The following is a 25780-nucleotide window of genomic DNA, read 5'->3' as shown; positions in this document are numbered from 1 at the left end:
AAACTAGCAATCAGTTGTTGCTTCTAATGGTTCCTACCTGATCCTTCTCACTACTCCCACAGCTGCCAAACTCGTGCCTGTGGACTCCTGAATCAACTGAAGAAAGTCCCTGTTCCTGAGTGGATGGCAGAACCCTCTGGGGACCTCATCTAGTATGACTCCAGAAGCAACTGACACCCAGACTTAACAGCTGTCCCAAGATTCTAGATAAGGGGTAAGTATATTGTTCTCTCTATTGTTAATTTGCCCAACCATCAAGGTCACCTGATTCAAGTATGTATCAGCATTTCCATCCCCTATGTTCTTGCCCTTACCTTTTCTGCTTACAAGCAAACAGGGGCTAGCAATGATATCTAGGACATACTTTCCTGAAAAGTCCCCTCAAAAAAACCAGCTTCTTGGGCAAATACTCATCCTGGTCCAATTGGTGTCTGTGGCATTTTGGCTTGTGTCTGCCTCTTCTTTAATGATCAGAAGGATAGGGGTTCTTTCAGGACCTCTCCCTTTGACTAAAAGAGGGAAATGTCAAGATATTAGGAGACACTATCTTTTTTCCAGAACATAGCCCAACAAGAAAATTATGTCCTGAGCTTGGTTTAACAACAATCCTTTGCATTCACCCCTCTGGATAATCTCAGCTACAGGAAAATCCCTGGAATTATTTCATATGATTATTGTATTGCTTTGAACAGCACCAGATATTCTCTGAGTTGTCAAGTACTTACTGTATCCATGTTCTGTTCATGAAGTCTTGCTATGAATCCAACTTGTCATATTGCTGCTGTTACCCTCATTGTGAGGGCTACAACTCACTGACCAGCTATTGTTATAAGTATTGACATTTGATCACAATAAAGTGGGATTCCCCCCACTAGGGATGAGGTTGTGATACATGTGTTCTTCCTTGCAAGTCTTTTTGCCTCACTTTGAAATTAAACTTGTTTGATTCTTGACTCTTTTGTCTCTAGCTTGCTCTATTCAGCTCCAGCCACTCACAGATTAGAAGCTGGTTTCACAGAGTTGATGGGTCTGAGAGAAGCTCCTCCAGGGTGGCATGGTAATGGACATAGCTGCACAAGAGATGTCTTGAGAGTGGGGAATATGACTACAGTTCCTTTTTTAAGACAAATCAAGGCCCACATTATATTTGACTGAGGCAATCTTGTCTGGATGGGTGACTGTTTTTTTTTTCAAAAGCCACTAAGAACTCAAAGGGAGAATAGAATGGGGAAGTCCAGGTGTTTGGAGTTGGTCTAATTCAATTCATGTTGGATGTTGAAATGAAAGGAAACACTTATAGGTCATTTTGCGATTAACAAAAGATTCATTTAGCATAGACAAGATATTCAACTTACTATGAACTTACTTCAATTCACTATTTAGTTTGAGTAGACATATCCCTACTTGTCTCGTTTGTAAACATTTCTTGGTCAGCAAGGGAGGGTATGATGACTCATATACTATTGGGAATCCTACCAAGTCTGAAATATTTTGACTCCATTTGGGAGGATCTTTGTATGCCCTTGGATAATCAGGAATGTATGTTAATTTGGCCTGAGGTAATTAAGAAGCTACATCTCTAGCCCAATCAAATACCAGAGATAGCTCTCTTTCCCCTTTAGGGGTGGGGTGGGGAAAGGACAAACCTTTATCAAGGAATGTGATAGGTGGAAACTCTGGTTTCCTCTCATGGTGGTATATCCTCAGAAATTTGTAGAGAAACTCTCAAAATGTAGGAAGCTGTCCAGAGATCTGAGGGTTCATAAAATTGAAACTATTTTCATAATATTGTTATGAATTTTAAAATTTCTAACATAATAAATATCATTTAGAAATAATCCACATAAGCAAAAGTTCTTTTTGAAGAAAAATCTTCAATAATTTCTTTTGCAAGGCAATAGGTTTAAGTGACTGGCCAAAGGTCACACAGCTAGATAGTTATAAAGTGACTGAGGTCAACCTTGAACTCAAGTCCTCCTGACTCCAAGGTCAGTGCTCTATCCACTGCACCACCTAGCTGTCCCTCAATAATTTTTAAGAGAAATGGTCCTGAGACCAAAATGTTTGAAAACCACTGTTCTAGAGCACCTTCTACCATTTAAATGTGTTTTTTTGGGATCTTTATGGGACAATTCTCCTTGAGTAGGCAATGGGGAATAGGAATGAGGAAAAGGATAATAAAACACATTTTTTAAAAAAGCATAATGGGTACTGTGTAACAGTAAAGAAAAATGTAATAGCCCTTTCACAAAGAAAAGAAAAGAACTGGAAGAGAATAAAAATTCAGAAATCTAGGGTTTCCCTTTCCCTTTCAGAAAGGTTAATGATCTTGTCAATAGTTGATTATTCTCTGCAGTTCCCAATGGATCTCGATATGAAAACTATTCTAAGGCAGAACCAATAATATCAGGAACACAGCTTACATGAGCATATCTCCAAAACAGAGACTGATTCTTGTCCTGATTTAAGGTGATGATGATGAACTGGAGTAACAACAGGAATATCCTAAAAGGAACTTTGCCTAGCTGAATTGACACCAAGTGTCCTTAATGAACATCCTGGTTTAAATACCTGACTCTTGCTAGAGTTGAGAAGTTTCCATTTATTAACCAGTGAATGACCTATGAGTGTTTCATTTTGATCCAATGTAAAATTTAAACTATCAAGTGACTGGCCTAAGTCATTTATAAACCAGAACATTCCCCTATTAATGTGTGAGTTCTTGAAGTTCAGATACTATCTTTACCTCTCTTTGTTACCATATTTCCCCATGTATAAGAACCTTTTCTGGGAAAAATTTGGGTTCTAAAACTTGGGAGTATCTTATACAGTGCTTGTAGATTTTTTTTACTTGGATTTCTCTCTCTTTCGTGCTTGATTTTGCGCTCATTGTTGTAGATTTTTTTTACTTTCATTTCCCGCTTTTTCTGTGCTTGTTATCATTGTTTTGTATTTGTTACTGATATATTAGGTTATGTTTTGCCACATTCTGTCCAGAAATGACTCAGAAAATATTTTTGTACAGTACTGAATTCAAGTTCAAAGTGATTCAGTTTGCAAAAATGAATGAAAATCATGCTGCTGAACATAAGTTTGATCCTCCTCCAACTGAGAAAATCTGACACTGGCTACAGGAAGAAGAAAACTATTGAAAATACCACAACAGAAGAAGGCCACGAGAAGCAAAATGACCTTATTTAGAGAGGGAATTGAAGATATGGAATGAAGAGCAAAGATAGTTCAACAGGAGGCAAGAAGAATTGCTGATGAAAAAAAAAGTGATTGATTTCAAAGGAGGACACAACTTGTGCTTCAGGTTCATGAAATGGAATGGACTAAGCTGTGTCCACACATCAGATTTGTCCAGGGAGAGCTTGTGGCGAACCACAGACCAGAGCACAGGCAGGAGAGCAGTCAGAACCTCTCCTAAGACAGTGATTTGTCATCAAATACAGATGAGGGCAATCTAATGTATGGGAGTTTTCACAGTGACAAGAAGTTTAATGAATTTTATGATGAATAAAATTTGAGTTCAATAACTGTATGTAATACTTTTTTTTTCAGATTTTGTGCTCCAAAATTAAGGTGTGTCTTATACATGAGGTCATATGGTATCTCCAGCATTTAGCACAGTGTCTGGCACAAAGTAAGTGCTTCATAAATGTTTTTTGATTCATTGATTGATAAAAATTCTGGGTCAGTTGACCCTAGATAGTTTAGATATTTTGTAGTGATCTTGAATACAATTTAATTAAAATTTTTTGTCTCTAATTTTCTTGAAAGTCATCAAGTCATCTGCTTATCCTTTTGCTTGTGCCTCAATTATTTTCTCTCTTCTTATGACATAGCTAACATTTTTGGCACTACATTGTATAATAAAATACCAGCAGGCAACTAGGTGGCACAGTGGATAGAGCACCAGTCCTGGAGTCAGGAGGACCTGAGTTCAAATTTGACCTCAGACACTTAATAATTACCTAGCTGTGTGACCTTGGGCAAGACACTCAATCCCACTGCCTTGCAAAAACCAAAATAAATAAAGTGCCAAAAACATATCATTGGAAAGACTTTTAATGTTCTTCCTTTCAAATCATGCTAATTCTTTATTTTATATTTTTAGAGATATATGTTTAGCAGTTCTGCATTTGCTCATGATTTTTCAATGTTGTAGTTCACAGTCAGTTTTTGGAAAGATGTCATTCAAAGAAGAAAATTATAACTTATGAGTCACAAATCAATAATTAGCAGAGATGTATCATAAATTCATTTTCTATAATTCTATAAAGATTTTAAACTTTGTCTTAATAATGATGATGATGATGATGATGATGATGATGTTTGTCCTTCATTTTCAAGGAGGTGATACCATGAATTGGATTTGAGTGAAGGGATGCTGGGCTAAGTCACCAGCCTCACTTTCTCCTCCAGAGTCATCTGGGTCCAGTGACCAGATATGAATCAGGACAATTGAAGACAGTCCTGAATGTGAGACAGTCAGGATTAAGAGTCTTGCCCAGGGGGTGCGGCTAGGTGGCATAGTAGATAAAGCACCAGCCCTGGAGTCAGGAGTACCTGGGTTCAAATGCAGTCTCAGACACTTAATAATTACCTAGCTGTGTGGCCTTGGGCAAGCCACTTAACCCCATTTGCCTTGAAAAATCTTTAAAAAAAAGAGTCTTGCCCAGGGTCAGCTAGTAAGTGGCAAGTGTCTGAGGTCAGATTCAAACTCCTGGCCTCCTGACATCAAAGTCAGTGCTCTATCTACTGTATCATCTAGCTGCCCTTTTATTTTTACTTATCTTTATACTGGATATGATTTGTGTGAAAGGGGACTGCTGAAACACCCTATTATTAGGTGCCAATTTGATAGTGGCACTTTGTTAGTTCAGTTTCAATTTGGGGCCAAAATGAGGCACTCACAGGTTACTGAGCAGTTAACAAAATGACGATACTTCTTCAAAAATGATGCCATGTTACTTACCTTTTGCAGAAGAAGGTCCCTTCTGATTAAGGGATGTGGTGTTGACTCATGTGGTTTTCGGATAGCCAATAAATAAAAACCTACTGGTCTGCCGGGTGCTGCAGTGGCCCTGGAGTCAGGCCTTGAGTTCAAGGTCTACCTCAGTCACTTAATAACTATCTAGCTGTGTGACCTTGGGCAAGTCACTTAACTCCATTGCCTTGAATACATAAAAATAAAAAAAAAACCCTTATTGTAGTGAACTCATGGGAGGAAATATATAAGATGTGAATAAGATGCATAAGCATAGATGGGTCACTGTATACAGTACTGAAAAGAATATTTACACTAAAGAAATTAGAAATTCATTGGATTGTTGAGTTATATATAAATTATTGTTCAGTGTTTTTCTTTCTTTTCAAGTTGTTAGTCAGATTTTCTCATAGAGAAATTTATAAAAATTATAAAAGTATTTTTAAAGGAAAAGTATTTTAATCTAAAAATCTTTTAAACAGAGAACTTTAAGTTTATAATACACTGAATAGAGTAATTTTTAAAAAATCCTTATGGGGCGGCTAGGTGGCGTAGTGGATAAACCCCCGGACTTGGAGTCAGGAGTACCTGAGTTCAAATCCGGCCTCAGACAATAATTACTTAGCTGTGTGGCCTTGGGCAAGCCACTTAACCCCATTTGCCTTGCCAAGAAAACCCTTAAAAATAAAAAAAATCCTTATTCTATTCAGAATTACCTAACCTTTTGCCTGAGATGAAAGCAGCTAGAAATTCCTTCAGAACTTCTGACAGTTATTTCCCCAGCCTGTATTTAAAAGAGAGAGGAGAGGGATATATCAAGTCTGAAAGGTCCTTAACCATGTGGTTGTGCCTTTTATGTCTTTACATGATCAGGACATCACATCAGTAATCCAGAAACTGCCAGGAAGCTGCAGCAAGGAAAACATAACTATATTGTCTTTTAGGAAAATCTAGCCTAACCCAAATTTCTATGGGGAGAATGGAAGAATCCTATTAAATAATCAGTCTTTTCACATACCACCCGATGATGTCAAAGTCCCAGGGAAATTCTAGTGGAACTTCTTTTTACTATTTAAATGGTTTAGGGCTTTTACTGGACAAGCTGCCTGGTATAAAGGAAAAGAAAAGAAAAAATGTAACCTCCCTCAGACTTCCCCTTCAAAAGTCATAAAGAAAAAAGAAAATGCAAAGAACAAAAAACAGAAATACCAGTCTTTTCTCCCCTTCTCAACTAATAATTCAGTGACCTCATCTATGGATGTTAATATTTCTTTGCTGTTCACAATGTCTCCTCATTGCAAATGGATAACAATGAGACAGAGCAGAACCAGGGATATAAGGGCTATAACTTGGGAAACTATAGGTAAAATTATAACTACATAACTATGTGAGTTTATATTAGAGTATTTTATGAAAGATTTGTACTTCTAAACTCTAGCTCAGAGTTTCTATTTAATTAGCAATGATTGTGGGAAAGCCTAACTCTTTGCTTTCTAATTCTGAGAAAGAATGAGTTTTAGAAATCATGAGGTTCTTCACAAAGACAGAGAATAGATTGAGGTTTGTTATGTGGGGTTACAGAGTAAAACCATTAACAGAGTAAAAATCAATAAAAAAATCAAATATAAAATATAGGAACAATTGTTAATTCTTACAGTTTTCCTCTTTGATCAATGGTCAACATACTATTCTCTCATAGGTTACTTATTTTTAAGATAATCCTATAAAATTTCTAACAATCATTAGCAAGAGAATGCACTAATAGATTTTAACTCAACAACTAATGTTAGTCATTTTTTTAGTCATACCCAACTCTTCATGACCCCATTTAGGATTCTTTTGGCAAAGATACTGGAGTGATTTGCTGTTGCCTTTCATTTTACAGATGAGGAAACTGAGGCAAACAGGGCTAAGTGACTTGATCAGGGTCACACAGTCACTAGGTATCTAAGGCCAGATTTGAAACCACGAAAATAAATCTTCCTCACTCCAAACCCAGCACTCTATCTGCTGTTCTGCCTAGTTGCCCCAATGTAAAGTCTAAGAAGAAAACTAAACAGAGACCAACAAGATAACAGGTTGCCTCTCTGCACCCAAGTGAAACAACACTAAGTATTTCACCAGGGTTATCTGTGAGGGATAATTGCATATAATTTTCCTAACCAATTGGTTTAAAAACAACAAAATAGATTAAACAGTACAAACCATAATAGGAACATCTAAAACCATGAAGTAAATTTTTAGAGAGGGAGGTTTAATATGTTTCAGGAAGCTAAGGAAATTCAGCAAACATGGATGGAGTTAAACCAAAGTCAAAGCAAAACAATAATGATCAGCAGCATTAACTAACATCAAATCTCCTTATATGCCACTAGCCCATTAATCAGCACATTTCATCTACTATAAAAATGGATGAGTCTCATAAAATTCAGCACAATTTCAAATTTAAAAATACACATCAATTTAAAACATTATTTCTAAATTGATCAGTACTCTATTATAATTTGTAATGCTTCTAAGTATTTAATTAGATGCTCTAATAAGATCCACTTAACTGTTTTGGTTTTTCTTGGTGTACACAAATATCTCTCTCTCTCTCTTTTTTTTAATCAGAAAAGAGTTAATAATAGGCAGGCAGTTTTTAAGTGCTAGATCTATTATAAAATTTAAAACTGCTGCATATTTTTGAAACTTTGAAACTTCACCCTCAAATTTACCTCTTTATAATCAGTGAAATGACCTTTCTCTCCTACTGTAAAACAATAAATCTATTGCTCAGCAGGTAAAGAATGATAAGAGACCTGAATACTGTTTTCCCTGTAACTTTTTACAATTATATCCTTAACCTTGAAATAAATTCTAAAGAAAGTTATTCACTAGAATATGTCTGGATTTATAGAAACATTCAAATCACAATTTAGAGATTCACAGTAGAGAGCTTATATTTCTGTCACTTATTTAGGCTCAAATTAGTTTAAAATGCCATAAACATAGATTTATCTCCACTTAACCTTTCAGCTGAGAATTTTGTTACATTCCTCACTGAAAAATTGAGATTAGCTTCATTTCCCCTCCTTTTCATCTTATATTTAAAAAATATCTTCTGTTACATTATTTCCCCTTGAACTGTCTCATATGAACTGATGCTAAGTGAAGTGAGCAGAACCAAAAGAACATTATACACATCAACAGCAACATTAAGTGATGATTAACTATGATGGACTTGTTCATTTCAGCAGTACAATAATCAAAGACAATTGTAAAAGACTTGTGATGGAAAACACATCTATATCCAGAGAAAGAACTGCGGAGTTTAAATGCAGACCAAAATTTACTATCTTCAATTTTTAAAAGTTGTCTTATGTATTATGTTTTTTCACCGTTTTCATTTGATTCTTCTCTTACAACAAAATTAACATGGATCTATGTTTAGCATGATTATACATGTATGGTCTTTGTTGAATTGCTTTCTTTGGGGGAGGGGTGGGAAGGAAAGGAGGAAGAAAAATATAAAATTCCAAACCTTGCAAAAAATGATTGTTGAAAACTACCATTTCATTGGAAAAATAGATAAAATATCTATTTTTTTTTGATTTTGCAAAACAATGGGGTAAATGACATGCCCAAGTTAAGTATCAGAGGTCAAATTTGAACTTGGAGCCTCCTGACTCCAGGGTTGGTGCTGTATATACTGTGCCACTTAAGCTGCCGCCAAAAATATTTAATTTTTTAAAATCTTTAAAAAAAGGAAAATAAATTAAAAGTTCTGGGTTTGTGGGCAATGGTTGGTGGTAGAAAATAATTATTGTTATAACAAAATTCATTCTTTAGACAAGCTCTCTGTTTTCAGTTTGGGGGGTAAGTGCATAAGGATTAGAAAAGTGATTGAAGTATAGAAGATCAAAAAGCCTGATTTGCTTTTGTTGTTGTCTCCATTAACCAAGCCTCAGAAATATTTGGATGTGTGGAGGTTTGCATGTGTGGGAGTTTGCGTATGCAGGGAAAGCTACATTGATGAAATCACAATTGAAATAGAAATAAATTCTATCACTTCTAATGTGAACTTTAGTTCCAGATTCCTAAACTTGCAATTCCTATTCTGATGCTTTCTTTTCTGCCCTTCCAATCCCCCTAGCATTTTTGTGGCCAGAGTATGAACAAGTGCAGAATAAATTCTCTCTTATCATCACAATCATGGAAACTTCATGTAATATTTATTCCTTCAAAAATCCCATGATGAATATACTATCAGACTATTCTGCCTATTTTTCTGTTGAAAAATCAGATCCACAGAAACATAGACTCAACAAGGGAAAGCTTCTTGTTAAGAATTCACATCTCTAACTGTAGTGATCTGAGTATTCAAGAGACCATAATTTGTCTCTTGAAAATTATATATTCATTTATCTAAATGAATTTTAAATGCAATGAAAATCATTCTTATTATTGTACTTCATTAGTATTGTTTTTCAGAGGTGATGTTTTAGGATCACATTCTTTTTATAAAAAGGCAGATGAATTAATTCACTTAAAATTATTTATCTGTTATGTACAAGGTTCATTAGAGTACACAGAATGATAACAAATGATTGGAGATTACGCTGTTACCAAAATTTGCCTCGTGCAATGGATACAAAAAGAAATCCTCTAACTTGAATCAATTCCTGACTCTTTTAAATACTTTTCCATCTTCACCCTACTGAACTTTTTACAGTGGAGATATCTATTCTGATGGTCCCTTCCTCTGATTTTTTTTTACATTTTTTGCATTGCAAATGGGGTTAAGTGGCTTGCCCAAGGCCACACAGCTAGGTAATTATTAAGTGTCTGAGGCCGGATTTACTCCAGAGCAGGTGCTCTATCCACTGCTACCTAGCTGCCCCTCCTTCCTCTGATTCTTGAAGAATTACTTTTCTTTGGTGAATTCCTATATAGAACCTCCAGTTTTGGAACTATTCATGTTTTCTATGCTTATCTCTAACTCAGCATAACTATTGACTCTTCAAACTATTTTACCACCTTTCCACACTCCCACCCCCACCTCTACATAAGTATTCCTTCGGCATAAGTATTACCTTCCTTTTTGCTTCTATTTGTATTTTCAAGCCTTAAACCAGAATTTTCCATATAGTAAGTACTTAATGAATATTTAATATAATGTAATATAACTAATGTAATATAATTAAAATAATGTAACATAATGGAATGCAATGTAAGATAAGATAATAGAATAGAATAGTAAATTTCACAAATGTGGTAGTAGTACTACTTTTTAAAATTCTCAGAATTTTAGTTGGATCTAGGGACCATCCAGTCCAAGTAATACTTCATCACAAATATATTCTTTTTTTGAGAATATATTTCTGAACAGCAAAAATGGGGGTGATGATCAACCTTGATGAACTTGCTCGAATCATCAGTGCAACAATCGGGGACAATTTTGGGCTATCTGCGATGGAGAATACTATCTGTATCTAGAGAAAGAATAGTGGAATTTGAACAAAGACCAAAGACTATTACCTTCAATTTAGAAAAACCCATTATCTTATTATGTAATTTTTTCCATCTCTTATATTTCATTTTTCTTCCTTAAGGATATGATTTATCTCTTATCACATTCAACTTAGATCAGTGTATACCATGGAAACAATGTAAAGACTAACAGACTGCCTTCTGTGGGGGGTGGGGGGAAGGAAGCAAGAAAAGGGGAAAAATTGTAAAACTCAAAATAAATAAATAAAATCTTTCTTTAAAAAAAGAAATATACTCAATAATATCCCTGATAAGAAGCCGCTAGTCATATAGAACCTACTGCTTCAGAAGGCAACATATTATACTTTTTTAGACATCTCTGATTGATAGGAAATTAGTAGGCATTTAAAGCCGAAATTTGCATTCCTTTAATTTCTCTGCATGACTCTTGGGGCAGCTAGATGTTGCAGTGAATAGAGCACTGGCCTTGGAGTCAGGAGGACAGGAGTTTGAATCCAGCTTCAGACATGTGACATTTACCAGCTGTGTGACCTTGGGTAAGTCACTTAACCCTGATTGCCTCGCATCCAGGTCCATCTCCAGTCAATCTGATTCACATCTGGCTGCTGGATCCAGATGGCTCTGAAAGAGAAAATGAGGCTGGTGACTTAGCACAGCACTTTAGCACAGCACTTCCTCACTCAAATCCAATCCATGTGCTTGTCATGGCATCACATGATATCACTTGATATCATGGTCTTCTTTGAGAATGAACATCAGCATTTTCATCATCATTATGCAAAACTCTTACTTTTCTACTTTTTGAGACCAAGTAAAGTAAGCTTAATTCTTCATCCCCACTATTTGAAGACTCAAATATAGCTGTCATATAACATTGTCAGTGTGTAATGCTATGTTTTTCAGTTGTTTTTCATTTCCACAAATCTTATTTCTCCTGATTTATCTCTAGGTAGAATTTATATTTATTTAGAAATAATTTATTTAGAATTGATAATTAAATTATAATGATAATCTTTATAGGTTAAAAAGGGAATTGAATTGATTAGTGAACACATTAGGTATACAACATACACAGAAAAAATCATATGTAGTAACAGTGTTTGATGAACTCAAAGTCTTCCCTCCACTAACTTGTGAATAAACTATTCAATGAAAATTTCTGAAAAAACTAAAAAGTAATCTGGAAAAAAATATATTTATACTACCACCAAATGAAGATATTGCTGATGCAAAATATCACATCATAAACAAATTAGAAAAGTAAGAAAGGAAATACCCTTCAAAACTATGGTGAGTTGGAAAAGTTCATGACCACACAAAGAACAGAGAACATCATAGAACATAACATGGATCATTTTCTTTGCATTTAAATTGTCATTGTATAAACTTGAAGCAAAACCAATGCAATTAGAATTGGAAAGCAATAGTTCCCTGAAGCAGGAAAAATCTTTGTAGCATGTTTCTCCAATAAAATTCAAATATATAAGAACAAGAGCAATATCTCAACTGATAAGTGGTCAAAGGTATGAGTGATTAATCCTGAAAGGAAGCTATCAAATTGGTAAATATGACAAAAGGAAAAATAACATTTGTTAAAAAGAATGTTGGAGGACAGGTATATCAATAGTGGACCTGTGAACTGTCCAGGAAATCAGTTTGCAACTATGCCTAAAACATCACTGAATTGCATGCCCTTAAGACCTAGTGATATCATTATTATGTTGATATTCTAAAGAGATAAAAAATAATACAAAAAGTATCTATATTCACAAAAATATTGATAGCAGCTCTTTTTATTATAAAAGGACAGAGAAACTAAAAGTGTCCATTAAGAGTCTGAACAAATTGTGGCATATTAAGGTAATATGATATTGTTCCATCATAAAAAATGAAGAAAGGGGAAGTTTGAGTGAAACCACAATCCAAAGGATTTATAATGAACCATATTACTGATTTTTTTTAATAGATTCTTCTTTTTTTCCATGCTACTGATTTTAAGGTGTCTAATGAGACACACATTCTTGGACATGGCAAATCATTGAATTTGTCTTTGCTTGACTATGTTTATTTTTGGATTGCATTTTATTTTTTATCCCCATAGAAGTGAGAATTTGAAGAATTTGAAGTGAAGTGAAGAATTTGACAGTGTTGATGAAGAAAGAGAGGGAGGGAGGAAAAAGGAAGAAAAAGAGGAAGCATGAAAGGAAAGATGGAAGGAGGAAGGGAAAGAGGAATGGAGAGAAAGGGGAGAGAAAGAGAAGTACAGAGGAGAGAGAAATGAATTCCTTAAAACATTTAAAAAATAGCACAGAATAGAAGAGAAAGAAATCAGAAGAAAACAGATAAGTGGAACAATTTTTAAAGTAGGACATTGAATTTATTACATATGTACTTTCAAAATCAAGCAGTGAATAAGAGAGATTTATAGTTTCATATATAACCCTTTTTATGTTCTACTTTATATACTGAAATGTTGATTTTTTCAGTAATTACATTTAGAATTATAAAAAGTTAAATTCTAGCTAAAAAGAAATAGAAGAAAAAGGAATGATGTATTTTCAAAGTAGCCCAATCTTTATACAGCAGGGACACAGCATCAGGGGGTCCAGTGATAGAAAAACCATATTTTTTTGGTAGGCAGTGGGGTTAAGTGACTTACCATGGTCACACAGCTAGGTAATTTTTAAATGTCTGAGGTCAAATTTGAACTCAGGTCTTCCTGACTTAAGGTCTGGTGCTCTATCCACTGCGCCACTTAGCTGCCCCTAAAAAAAAATATTTTTACAGTTGAAGATGGTTTACTTGCAGCCCAAATAACTTCACAAATTTCTTGAAGCAAATGATTTTGAGTCTAAGGAATTGCTTTAGTTATATCACCTTCATTGTACCTTTGTAGTCCCTTTATACTTTCCTATGGTGAGTCAATGAATGTAGTTATGAAAGGTGGGAACTAATTGGTATTATATGACCAGAAAAAAAAGTATGGGATGATAATGAAGGATTTAGAGACCCTAAGGTTGACTGATAGCCCAAAATGCACCCAGAAAAAACCCTCCCAGAACTTTGGGAAGAATCTCAAAGGATGAAGTAACGATAAATAGTAGGGTCAATTACCTGACCTGACCTGATTTTTCTTGTTTACAGGAGATTAGAGATGCCATTCCTTCTCATGCCAGTTTCATAGTCTGCAGGGAGATAGTGGCATCTTGGGTCCTGTAGGAAACAGAGAGAGGTTATTTCTTCTTTACCTTCTTCAGTTTATCTATCTCTTTATCTGAGCTACTAGCAAGAATAGAAGAAACCATTCCTTCAGATCAGACCACTAGTCTCTCCTGAGCTGCCTAATACCCTGCTTGTATTCAACGTGAGATCCAATTCGTACTTGACTTAATAACTCATGTGAACTTATGCATCAATAATTAGAAAATTCTCCTTACCCCTGGGTCATAATCTCCTTGTCCCAATGATTTTGAATCCCTAACTGTCTTTCTAAATTTGCACCCTACACATTCATTTTTGTGGTCCTTTATTTTCACCTCTATCCTCACTATGACCTCCACCCATCTGTTCTTTGACAGGCCATTACCCCTGCACTCGCTACATTTTCCTTCCTTTACCACTGAATCCCTTAGTCTATCAGTTCAATTATATATTGTTCTCTCCTCTTTAGTCCTTTGCTGTAGTATCCTATTAACAAAGATCTTGATTTCTGGCTAAGATGGTGGAGAGAAGCCAGGTCCTGTGCTACGGTCTCCTAATCCTCCCTCATAAACAATATGTAACAAACCTCTTAGTGGAAGTCCTATTGACAAAACCCATAAAGAGAAGTTAGATAAGGAACATTTATCTCAAGGTCTGTCTTTGGGGATCAAGGGTGTGGCAAGTGCAGAGAACATCAAGCCAGTGGGGGAGGGGCGAGATATGAACTAATCTAAGATCAGCCCCTGGGGGCTTTTGCCTTGGTAACCTCTTCACTCTGAGGAAAAAACAGAGTGTGGAGGTGTTGCCTTGGGACTGACAGTCCCAGACTTACAGGAAGGTCACCCCCACTGGCCAGGAGGAGATATTACATCCAAATGAGCAAAACCTCCAGCACCCTTACTGGTCTGCTGGAGATACTACACTCAGTGAGTAAAGCCTCTAGGACTTTCAATACCAAACCTCTGTGAACCAGTCCCTCCCCCAACATAAGATCTTAAGAAAATGAAGAAAGGCCACTGGAAAGGGGGGACCATAGAAAAATTTCTAGAAGGAAAAGCCCCTAATACAGAGAGATGTAGAACCTCTGAGGAGAATATGATTTGGTGTCCAGCACAGAAAGATTTCTTTAAATAAATCAAGAAGGAATTTAAAAATCAATTGGAAAATTTGGGAAAAGAAACTCAAGAGAAGATTAATACCTTGCAACAAGAAAACAAATCCTTGGAAAATACAATTGGACAAATGCAAAAAGAAAATAATTCTCTCAAAATCACAAAAATAGAATTGACCAATTAGAAAAGGAGTTGCAAAAGGTAAATGAAGAAAATTCTTCCCTAAAAAAAAGAATGTAGTCTATGGAAACCAATGAATTCATGAAACAACAAAAATTTGTTAAACAAAACCAAAAAAATAGCCACACAGCTATGTAATTATTAAGTGTCTGAGACCAGATTTGAACCCAGATACTCCTGACTCTAGGGCTGGTGCTTTATCCACTGTGCCACCCCAGATGCAAAAATCTTAAATAAAATCTTAGTAAAAACAACTACAACAATTTATCCCTAGGATAATACCTTGTGACCAAGTAGGATTTATCCCAGGAATGCAGGGTGGGTTCAATATTAAAAAAAACTGTCAGTATAATTAATTATATCAATAACAAACCTATCATCAGCAAAACCACTGACCTCAAGAATAGATTGAAGAAAGATAACCTAAAAATTATTGGTCTTCCTGAAAACATTGAAGAGAAAAAAACCTGGACTTAATATTACAGGATTTAGTGATGGAAAACTGCCCTGATGTCATGGAAGCAGAGGACAGAATAGTTATTGAAAAAATATATCTATCCCCTCCAGAAAAGGATCCCAAAATGAAAACACCAAGGAATATTGTAGCCAAATTCCAGAACTATCAGATAAAAGAGAAAATCCTTTTCTGCAAGGAGTCAGAAAGAAACAATTTAAATACCAAGGAGCCACTGTAAGGATTACACAGGACCTGGCAGCATCAACATTAAGGGATCGAAGGGCCTGAAATGCAATATTCCAAAAAGCAAGAGAGCTTGGAATGCAGCCAAGAATCCATTATCCAGAAAAACTGAGCCTTCTCTTCCAGGGCAAAAGATGGAAATTTAATAAAATAGGAGACTTTTCCTGATGGAAGGACCAGAGCTTAGTAGAAAATTTGGACTTCAAGCAGGAGACTCAAGAGACACATGAAAAGATAACATTTTTAAAAAAGGGGGTGGAAGGGGAAAAAAACTGTTATCAAATAAGATGAAACTGAAAATAGCCCTACCTGAAAGAAAGACTTTAATAGCTCTCAAGAATTTAATTAGCCAGAAGAGATGGACATGCATGACTTATTTGAGAAACTGTTATCCAATCAGATGAAACTATATATATATATATATATATATATATCTCCTTTCCTGGGAGAAACACTCTATTGACTCTCAATAATTATAATTGTAATTCTAGTAGAGAGAATAGCTAGAAGAGATGGACACTTGTGACCTTTCTGTGACTCAGATAGAATGATTTAAAAACAATACCTCCTTAAAAAGGAGAACAATAAAGAGATGGGAGGATGGAGGAGACTGAATGGGGGTAAATCTCAATATATTAAGAAGTACAAAGGAGGTGCAATAGAGGGGAAGAAGGGAAGAGGTGAGAACCGCCTGAATCTTACTCTCATCAGATTGGCTTAAAGTTAACATACAAAGACTCAGTTAAGTTAAGAAACTTCGGGCAGTTAGGTGGTGTAGTAGATAAAGCACCAGCCTTGGAGTCAGGAGTACCTGGGTTCAAATCCAGTCTCAGACACTTAATAATTACCTAGCTGTGTGGCCTTGGGCAAGCCACTTAACCCCATTTGCCTTGAAAAAAAAAGAAAATGTAAAAAAAAGAAACTTCTCCTACCTTTAAATTATTAAAAGGAGAAAAGAGGAGGGGGAGGAAAAGGAATTGACAGAAGGAAGGGAAGGAAGAAGGAGCAAAGGGAAAAGGGGAGGGGTGTTGGATATAGGGGCAAACACACTGAAGGTGGTGGTATTCAGAAACAAAATAATGGGGAATATGGATACAGGGAAAAAAAGGGAAAATACAAACAGGGAAGGTAACATGGAGGGCAATAAAGAGTTAGTAATTATAATTTTGTATGTGAATGGGATGAAATCTCCCTTAAAACATAAGTGAATAGCAGAGTGGATTAAAAACCAGAATCCTACAATATGCTGCTTACAAGAAACTCATCTGAAGCAGAAAGATACAAATAGAGTAAAGGTAAAAGGTTGGAGCAAAATATATTTTGCTTCAGCTGAAGTGAGAAAAGTAGAGGTAGCAATCCTTATCTCAGACAAAGCAGCTGCAAAAATAGATATTATTAAAACAGATAAGGAAGGAAACTCTATCCTCCTAAAAGGTACCATAGACCATAAAGTAATTTCAATACTAAATATGTATACACCCAATGGTATCGCATCCAAATACTTAGAGGAGAAGTTGAAGGAATTATAGGAAGACATAGACAGCAAAACTCTACTAGTGGGAGACCTCAACCCTCGCTCTCATATTTAGAGAAATCTAATTATAAAATAAACAAGAAGGAAGTTAAGGAGGTAAATAAATGTTAGAAAACCTAGACATGATAGACTTATGGAGGAAATTGAATGGGAATAGAAAGGGATATACTTTCTTTTCTGCAGTACATGGTACTTACAGGAAAAACTGACCATGTACTAGGGCATAAAAACCTAATAATCAATTGCAGAAAGGTAGAAATAGTGAATATATCTTTCTTAGATCATAATGCAATAGAAATCATATGCAATATTGGGTCAGGGAGATATAGACCCAAAACTAATTGGAAACTGAATAACCTCATTTCAAAGAATGAGTGGATCAAACAACAAATTATAGAAGGAATTAATTATTTTATCCTAGATAATGACAATAATGAAACAACATACCAAAACCTATCACTCAAGGCATCTGTCAGGGATATATTATATCTTTAAATGCTTATATGAATATATTAGAGAATGAGGAAACAATGAACTAAATATGCAACTAAAAAATTAGAGGAAAGAATAAATTAAAACCCCCCTAATTGAGTACCAAATTAAAAATTCTAAAAAATTAAAGGGGAAATTAATAAAATCAAAAGTAAAAAAACTATTGAATTAATAAATAAAACCAAGAACTAATTTTATGAAAAACCAATAAAATTGATAAATCTCTAGTCAATTTGATTTAAAAGAAAGAAAAAACAAAATTGCTAATATCATAAATGAAAAAGGTGAACTCACCACCAATGAGGAGGAAATTAAAGTAATAATTCAGAATTATTTTGCCCAACTCTATGCTAATAAATTTGATAATCTAAATGAAATGAATGAATATTTACAAAAATATAAGTTGCCCAGGTTAAATGAAGAGGAAATTAAATACTTCAGAAAAAGAAATTCAACAGGTCATTATTGAACTCCCTATGAAAAAACCTACAGGGTCAGATCAATTTTCACAAGTGAATTCTATCAAATATTTAAGGAACAACTGGTGCCAATTCTGTATAAACTCTTTGGAAAAATAGGTGAAGACAGAACTCTGCCCAACTCTTTCTATGATACCAATATGGTGCTGATACCTAAACCAGGAAGAGTTAAAACAGAGAAAGAAAATTATAGACCTATCTCCTTGATGAGTATAGATGCAAAAATCTTTTTTTTTAGGTTTTTGCAAGGCATATGGGGTTAAGTGGCTTGCCCAAGGCCACACAGCTATGTAATTATTAAGTGTCTGAGACCAGATTTGAACCCAGGTACTCCTGACTCTAGGGCTGGTGCTTTATCCACTGTGCCACCTAGCCACCCCAGATGCAAAAATCTTAAATAAAATCTTAGTAAAAACAACTACAACAATTTATCCCTAGGATAATACCTTGTGACCAAGTAGGATTTATCCCAGGAATGCAGGGTGGGTTCAATATTAAAAAAACTGTCAGTATAATTAATTATATCAATAACAAACCTATCAGAAATCATATGATTATATCAATAGATGCCAAAAAAAGCTTTTGACAAAAATACAGCACTCATTCCTACTAAAAACACTAGAGAGTGTAGTTATAAATGGACTGTTCCTTAGAATAATAAGCAGTATCTATCTGAAACCATCACCAAGAATTATATGCAATAGGGATAGGTTAGAGGCATTACCAATAAGATCAGGGATGAAACAAGGATGCCCATTATCACTACTACTATTCAATATTGTATTAGAAATGTTAGCTTCAGCAATAAGAGAAGAAAAAGAAATTGAAGGAATTAGAATTGGGAAGGAAAAGACAAAACTCTCACTCTTTGCAGATGACATGATGGTATATCTAAAGAATCCCCCCCAAATCATCTAAAAATCTACTAGAAATAATTTGCAACTTTAGCAATGTCACAGGATGTAAAATTAACTCTCTTAAATCCTCAACATTTCTATATATGACTAGCAAGGTGCAGCAGAAAGCACTAGAAAGAGAAATCCCATTCAAAGTAACTTTGGACAATATAAAGTACCTGCCAAGGCAGACTCAGAATTTTTTTAAACAATTACAAATAAAACAAATAAAATAAGACTTAAATAACGGAGCAAACATCAACTGCTCATGAATAGGCCAAGCTAATATAATAAAAATGACAATTCTACCAAAATTAAACTACTTGTTAGTGCCCTCCCAATCAAAATTATAAATAATTACTTTAATGAGTTAGAAAAATTATAAGTTCATATGGAGAAATAAAAAGTTGAGAATTTCCAGGGATTTAATGAAAAAAAGTGCAAAAGAAGGTGATTTAGCTCTGCCAGATCTAAAATTCTATTATAAAGCATCAGTCATCAAAACTATCTGGTATTGGCTAAGAAACAGAGTGGTGGATCAGTGAAACAGACAGGTGCAATAGCAGGAATGATTATAGTAATCTTCTGTTTGATAAACCCAAAGAGTCCAGCTATTGGGATAAAAATTCTCTTTTCTATAAAAACTGTTGGGGAAAATTGGAAGTTAGTATGGCTGAAGCTTGGATTAGACCCAACACCTCACACCCTATACCAAGATAAGATTCAAATGGTTACAGGATCTAGACATAAAAAACAATATTATAAGCAAACTAGGAGAACAAGGAATAGTTTGCCTGTCAGATCTATGGAAAGGGAAGCAATTTATGACCAAAGAAGATACAGAGAACACCATTAAAAATAAACTAGATAATTTTGATTATGTTAAACTATAAAGCTTTTGCACAGACAAAACCACTGTAATTAAGATCAAAAGAAATGTCGTAAATTGGGAAACAATTTTTATGACTAGTGTTTTTCAGATAAAGGACTCATCTCTAAAATATAGAGAACTGAGTCAAATTTTTTTTAACAAAAGAGACAATCCATTCCCCAACCAACAAATGGTCAAAGGATATGCAAAGGCAATTTACAGATGAGGAAATCAAAGCAATCCATAGTCATATGAAAAATTGTTCTATATCACTAATTATCAGAGAAATACAAATTAAAATATCTCTGGGGTACCACCTCACACCTCTAAGACTGATCAATATGAACAGCAAGGACAATGATCAATGTTGGAATGGATGTGGGAAATCTGGGACACTAATACATTGTTGGTGGAGCTGTGAACTCACCCAACCTTGCTGGAGAGCAATTTGGAGATATGCCCAAAAGCCAACAAAACTGTGCATCCCATTTGATCCAGCAATACTACTACTGGGTCTATACCCTGAAGAGATTATGAAAAAGGTAAAAACATCACACAAAAATGTTCTTAGCAGCTCTGTTTGTGGTGGCAAAGAAATGGAAAATGAGGGAATGTTCATCAATTGGGGTATGGCTTAAACTGTGGTGTATGTATGGAATGAAACACTACTGTTCTATTAGAAACCAGGAGGGATGGGAATTCAGGGAAGCCTGGAAGGATTTACATGAAGTGATGCTGAGCAAGATGAGCAGAACTAGAAGAACATTGTATACCCTAACAGCAACATGGGAGTGATGATAAACCTTAATGGATTTGCTCACACCAACAAGGCAACAATCAGACACAATTTTGTGATATCTGTGATGGAGAATGCCATCTGTATCCTGAGAAAGAATTGTGGAGTTTGAACAAAAACATTTAATTTAAAAAAATGTTATCTTATTATGTAATTCAGCTATATCACATATTTTTCTTCTTTAAGGTTATGATTTCTCTCTCATCACATTCAACTTTGATTAATATAAAGACTAACAAATTGCCTTCTGTGGGGGATGGAGGGAAGAAAGAAAGATTGGGGGGAAAATTGTAAAACTCAACATAAAGAACTAAAATTTAAAAAAAAATACAAAGCTCTTGTCCTGGCAAGTCTCAGTTCTGTACCACTCCTAACATTGTCTGCCTTCACTCCTACTCACATGCTGTCAAATGGAACTTGAGAATACTAAGATTGTAATTCTTGCCTTTCCAATGGTGGGACAGGGGGAGGGAAAGAGACAGCAGATCTGGAACTGAACTTCCTTTCCTCTCATTATCTTCTTAATTCTATAAAGGCTTTCTGGTCTCATCATTCAGTTCTAAAGTTACAAGCTCTTAATTGGCAAAACCAATGACTTTTTTCCAAGTCTCATCCTTTCTGACTTTATAGTATTGATCAAGATCTTCTTGATGCACCCTTCTCTCTAGGTTTTTAGACACTCTTCTGGTTCTTCCTTGACCTATTTTACCACTCCTTTTCAGTTTCCTTCATTATATCTTCATCAAAATCTTGCTTATTAAAAAAAATCTTGCTTATTAACCATGGATGTCACACAGGGCTTCTCTTAGGCCCTTTTCTCCCTCCATACTATTACATCAACTCCCATGGATTGGACCTCTTTGCTGATAATTATCGAATTTTACTCAATTCTGAATATCTCTTGACCTCCTAGTTTTGCATCTACAACTGCCTATTGTACATCTTGAACCAAATGTCCTAGAGATATCTTAAACTTAATATGTCCAAAACTAAACTTGTTATCTTATCCCTCAAACCCTTCTTCTTACTCCCATTGCTGTGGAAGTTATCAACCAGACTTTTAGTAACCCAAGCTCACAATCTAGGTGTCATCCTTAACTATTTTAATAGTATGATAATTATTATTCTCCCTTTCTCTGGTCTTTCCCTCAATCCATCTCTCAAAATAATCTTCTTAAGGCACAAGGCTTACACAATCCCTCTCCCCCAGCACATCTCCTCATTAAGTTATAGTATCTCCCTGTAAGATTGTGTATAAAATATAAAATCTCTTTGGCAAAGTCCTTAATCTCTCTCCCCAACAAACACTCATCCACAACCACATACTTTTCTAGTCTTATACATTACTTATTCTCTTGTAATCAGCAATATAGTATCACTGGCATCCATGCTACTCCTTGAACAAATTACTCCATTCTTCTGATTCTGGACATTTTCTTTTTTTTTACATCAAAATATAATCATTTTATCCATTACCCCTCTTCAAGTACCCTCCAAGGACCCACAGTCCTCATGAGCCAAATTATCATTCAAAGCCAAATCATTTCATGAACCATTTGTACCTCCCCTACCCCTAAGCATACTCTCTCCCACACTCCCCCCATGTTAATTGAAGTATGGATTAAGTCCAACCCTTCTAGATAGGTTCTCACCCTCTACCTCTAAATTCACTTCTGATTTAATTAACTATAAAATCTCAAAGTGTCTAAGTATCGGTAAGCTCTGAAGCTCTCATTTAAGAACTTTACAATTGATTGCAAGTTATGGGAGACATTGCTCAGGACTACCCAGCATATGTTGCCCTCATCAGAGAAAGTGCTCAGCTTTGTGAACAAAGCAGAATTAAAGTAGGTCAAAGGGAAATGAGACACATAAGTTTAGAGTAAATACCCCTGCTTTTCAATAGAGTTTTTGTCTCAAACATAGTGATGTCATCTTGGTCCTCTTCCATGGAAAGACAAGAACCAATCATACTCACACATCCTCTTAATCTAAGAGAGATCTAGAGAAATACAATTCTTGAGATACAATCTAGAGATCTAGAAATACAATCTAGAGAAAAACAATTCTCAAGAGTTACAAGTATTATATCTTTCCTTATAGTATTGTGTACAATTTGATGGTCTTGTCTAACATTTGTTTCATTTTGTTTCTTCCTTCCCATTTACCTTTTCATGCATCTCTTGAATTCTGTATTTGGTGACTGAATTCTCTGTTCAATTCTGCTTTTTATTAGGAAATTTTGGAAGTCCTCTTTCTTATTGAACATCTATTTTCCCCACTGAATTTATATACTGAATTTTGCAGGGTAGTAAATTTTTGGTTGTAAACCCCCCGTCCTTTTCTCTCCAAAATATGGTAATCTAAGTCCTCCAGTCCTTGGGTGTTGAAGCTAATAAATCCTGTGTACATCTGATTGTGTTTTCTTTGTATTTAAATTGCTTCTTTTTTTGCTACTTATAGCATTTTCTCCTTTATTTTAGAATTCTAGAGTTTTTAATCCTGGAGTCTCTTTCTGGAGGAGTTCTATGTATTCTTTCAATGGCTATTTTTGTCTTCTTGCTCTAGCAGATTTGGATAGTTTCCCCTGATAATTTCCTGCAAGATATTTTCCAGGATCTCTTTTTGAACTAGGCTTTCTGGTAGTCTGATGATTCATAAATTATCTATTCTTGATCTATTTTCCATGTTGATTGTTTTTCCTAAAAGATGCTTTATGTTTACTTCAATTTTTCAGCCTTTTTATTTTGTTTAATGAAATCTTGTAGTCTCATGGATTCATTGGTTTCTATTTGCTCAGTTCTAATTTGTAGGGTTTTAATTTTTTCAATTAACTTTTGTGTTTCCTTTTCCAACTGGTAGATTTTATTTTTTGAAGAGTTATGTTCTTTTTCCAGTTGGATATTTTTATTTTTAAAGGAGTTGATTTTTTTTGGTCACATTTTCTTAATTTTCCTGCATAACTCTCATTTCTTTTTTCCATTTTTCTTCTTCCTCTCTTCTTTGGTTTTTAAATTCTTTTTTTTAAACTTTTTTTTTTTTTGTAAGGCAATAGGGTTAAGTGGCTTGCCCAAGGCCACACAGCTAGGTAATTATTAGGTTTCTGAGGCTGGATTTAAACTCAGGTATTCCTGACTCCAGGGCCAGTGCTCTATCCATTGCACCACCTAGCTGCCCCCTTTTAAATTCTTTTTTAAGTTTTTTCTATGAGCTTTTGAATTTGAGTTCACTTCATAGACTCTTTTGAGACTACCCTGTGGGTAATTTTTCACTGTTTTCTTCTTTCATTGTTATCATCTTCATCTGCATAGTATTTTTCTAGAGTAAGCACTCTTTTAATTTTTTTGCTCATCTTGAAATGTCTGAGTTCTAATCCTGGGGTATAGGGAGTAAAGATTCAAGATTTTTATGCTGGGGCTGGGATCTGATCCCTGGCTTGTCTTTGGCCAAGATGTTGCCGATGCAGTCCAGGTCTTGCCTTTGCAGAGGTTTATTTCCTCCTTTATGTCCTTGTTCTGCCTACCCAGTGGATTGTTCTTAACCCAGTCTTGTCTTTTTCCCTAGTTTTCCTAGGGTTCCTAGTTTTTGTTTGTGGTTAGGACCCTCCTTGTTGGTTTGATATCTAGCTGCTGGGACCTATACTATTGTCAAACTGTGGGGACCTGGATTGCATTGTGACTAAAAGCTTCCTTCTGGCTTTCCTGCTTTCCTGCCTTGCTGGAATTTACTTCCCCTTCTCCCTCAAAGGGAGATCTTCATTGAAGATCCTCTGTGATGTCTACCATTGAAAATTTCGTTGGATGTTCTCTTTTTCTTAGTAGAATCTGTGGCTTTAATATCTATGTAGAAACTTCATTTAGCATTGTGTAGGGAAAAGCTAGTGCTACACCACATTCTGGTCATTTTCTTTTTTCTTTTCTTTTGTTTTAGGTTTTTGCAAGGCAATGGAGTTAAGTGCCTCACACAATGCCACACAGCTAGGTAATTATTAAGTGTCTGAGGCGTAATTTGAACTCAGGTACTCCTGAATCCAAGGCTGGTACTCTATCCACTGTGCCACCTAGCTGCCCCAATTCTGGTCATTTTTGATGCTTGTCCACCATTTCTGAAATTTTCTCCTCCTAAATCTCTGTCCTCTAGCTCCCTTAAAGTTCCAGCTAAAATCCCAAATTCTACAATTAGATTTTCATAATTTCTCCCTAGTGCTAATGTCTTCCTTTTATATTGTCTATACATAGTTTCCTCTATTGGATTACAAGCTTCTTAATAGCAGGGATTGACTGTTTTTTTAGATTTTTCAAGGCAATGAGGCTAAGTGGCTTGCCCAAGGCCACACGGCTAAGTAATTATTAAGTGTCTGAGGTCGGATTTGAACCCAGGTACTCCTGACTCCAAGGCCGGTGCTCTATCCACTGCACCTAGATGCCCCCAGGGATTGACTTTTGCAATTTTTTTGTATCTCTAGTATTTAGCAGGGTATATGGGAGTTTTCCAGAGAAGACTAGGACCTCTGCCAGGCTCTTTTCAGGGTTCTTCATTCACCTTTCATGTTCACTTATCACCAGCTCTCATCAATGCCTCCAGGAAGCTGTAGCATCTTCAGTAACTACATTTCAACTAATCATTTGGTCACATGGGTTAAACCATATTGAGGGCAGCCAAGGGGAAAATCCATTGGTAAGTTAGGGTAGAGTCTACCCCAAACATCACTCCTGTGTAATAGGTAAATTTGAACAATTTGTTTCATTGCTCCATGAAGGTGGCAAAAGCTGGCATTGTGGAGGGCTTAGAGCTTGGTAAGGCATTGCAGACACCAAGGTCATCCATTATATCCACTAGGATACATTGTCAGTTGTCTTCATTTTTGTCTTGCCCCTGAGCTCCTATGACTTTGGTGAAAATTATGGGGAAATGCAGAAGTTACTAAATGAAAATAATAACTCTACAAGGATAAGAAGGATAATTTATCTCTCTAAAAAAGCAGCATCTAATTTCATTAAAAATAAAGTACAAGCAAAGATCAAAGAGATGCA

At 35.4% G+C, this 25780-nt stretch overlaps 1 long non-coding RNA gene across 2 annotated transcripts in view; it reads left to right on the top strand.

Annotated features, from left to right (window-relative positions):
- Positions 1 to 16427, top strand: part of LOC141502074 (uncharacterized) — a 57822-nt gene extending 41395 nt beyond the window's left edge. The window contains exons 3-4 of one of the 2 annotated variants that reach the window (XR_012472374.1): positions 63 to 214; positions 3565 to 16427. This is a non-coding gene — a long non-coding RNA (uncharacterized LOC141502074). Of the gene's footprint in view, positions 1 to 62 lie in introns of both variants that reach the window. The other variant, XR_012472373.1, reaches the window with a different exon arrangement.
- The last annotated feature ends 9353 nt before the right edge of the window (positions 16428 to 25780 follow it).

Source organism: Macrotis lagotis, chromosome X (assembly GCF_037893015.1).
Source record: "Macrotis lagotis isolate mMagLag1 chromosome X, bilby.v1.9.chrom.fasta, whole genome shotgun sequence".
In the NCBI taxonomy this organism is placed as follows: domain Eukaryota; kingdom Metazoa; phylum Chordata; class Mammalia; order Peramelemorphia; family Peramelidae; genus Macrotis; species Macrotis lagotis.
This window is presented reverse-complemented; position numbering and strand designations above follow the sequence as displayed.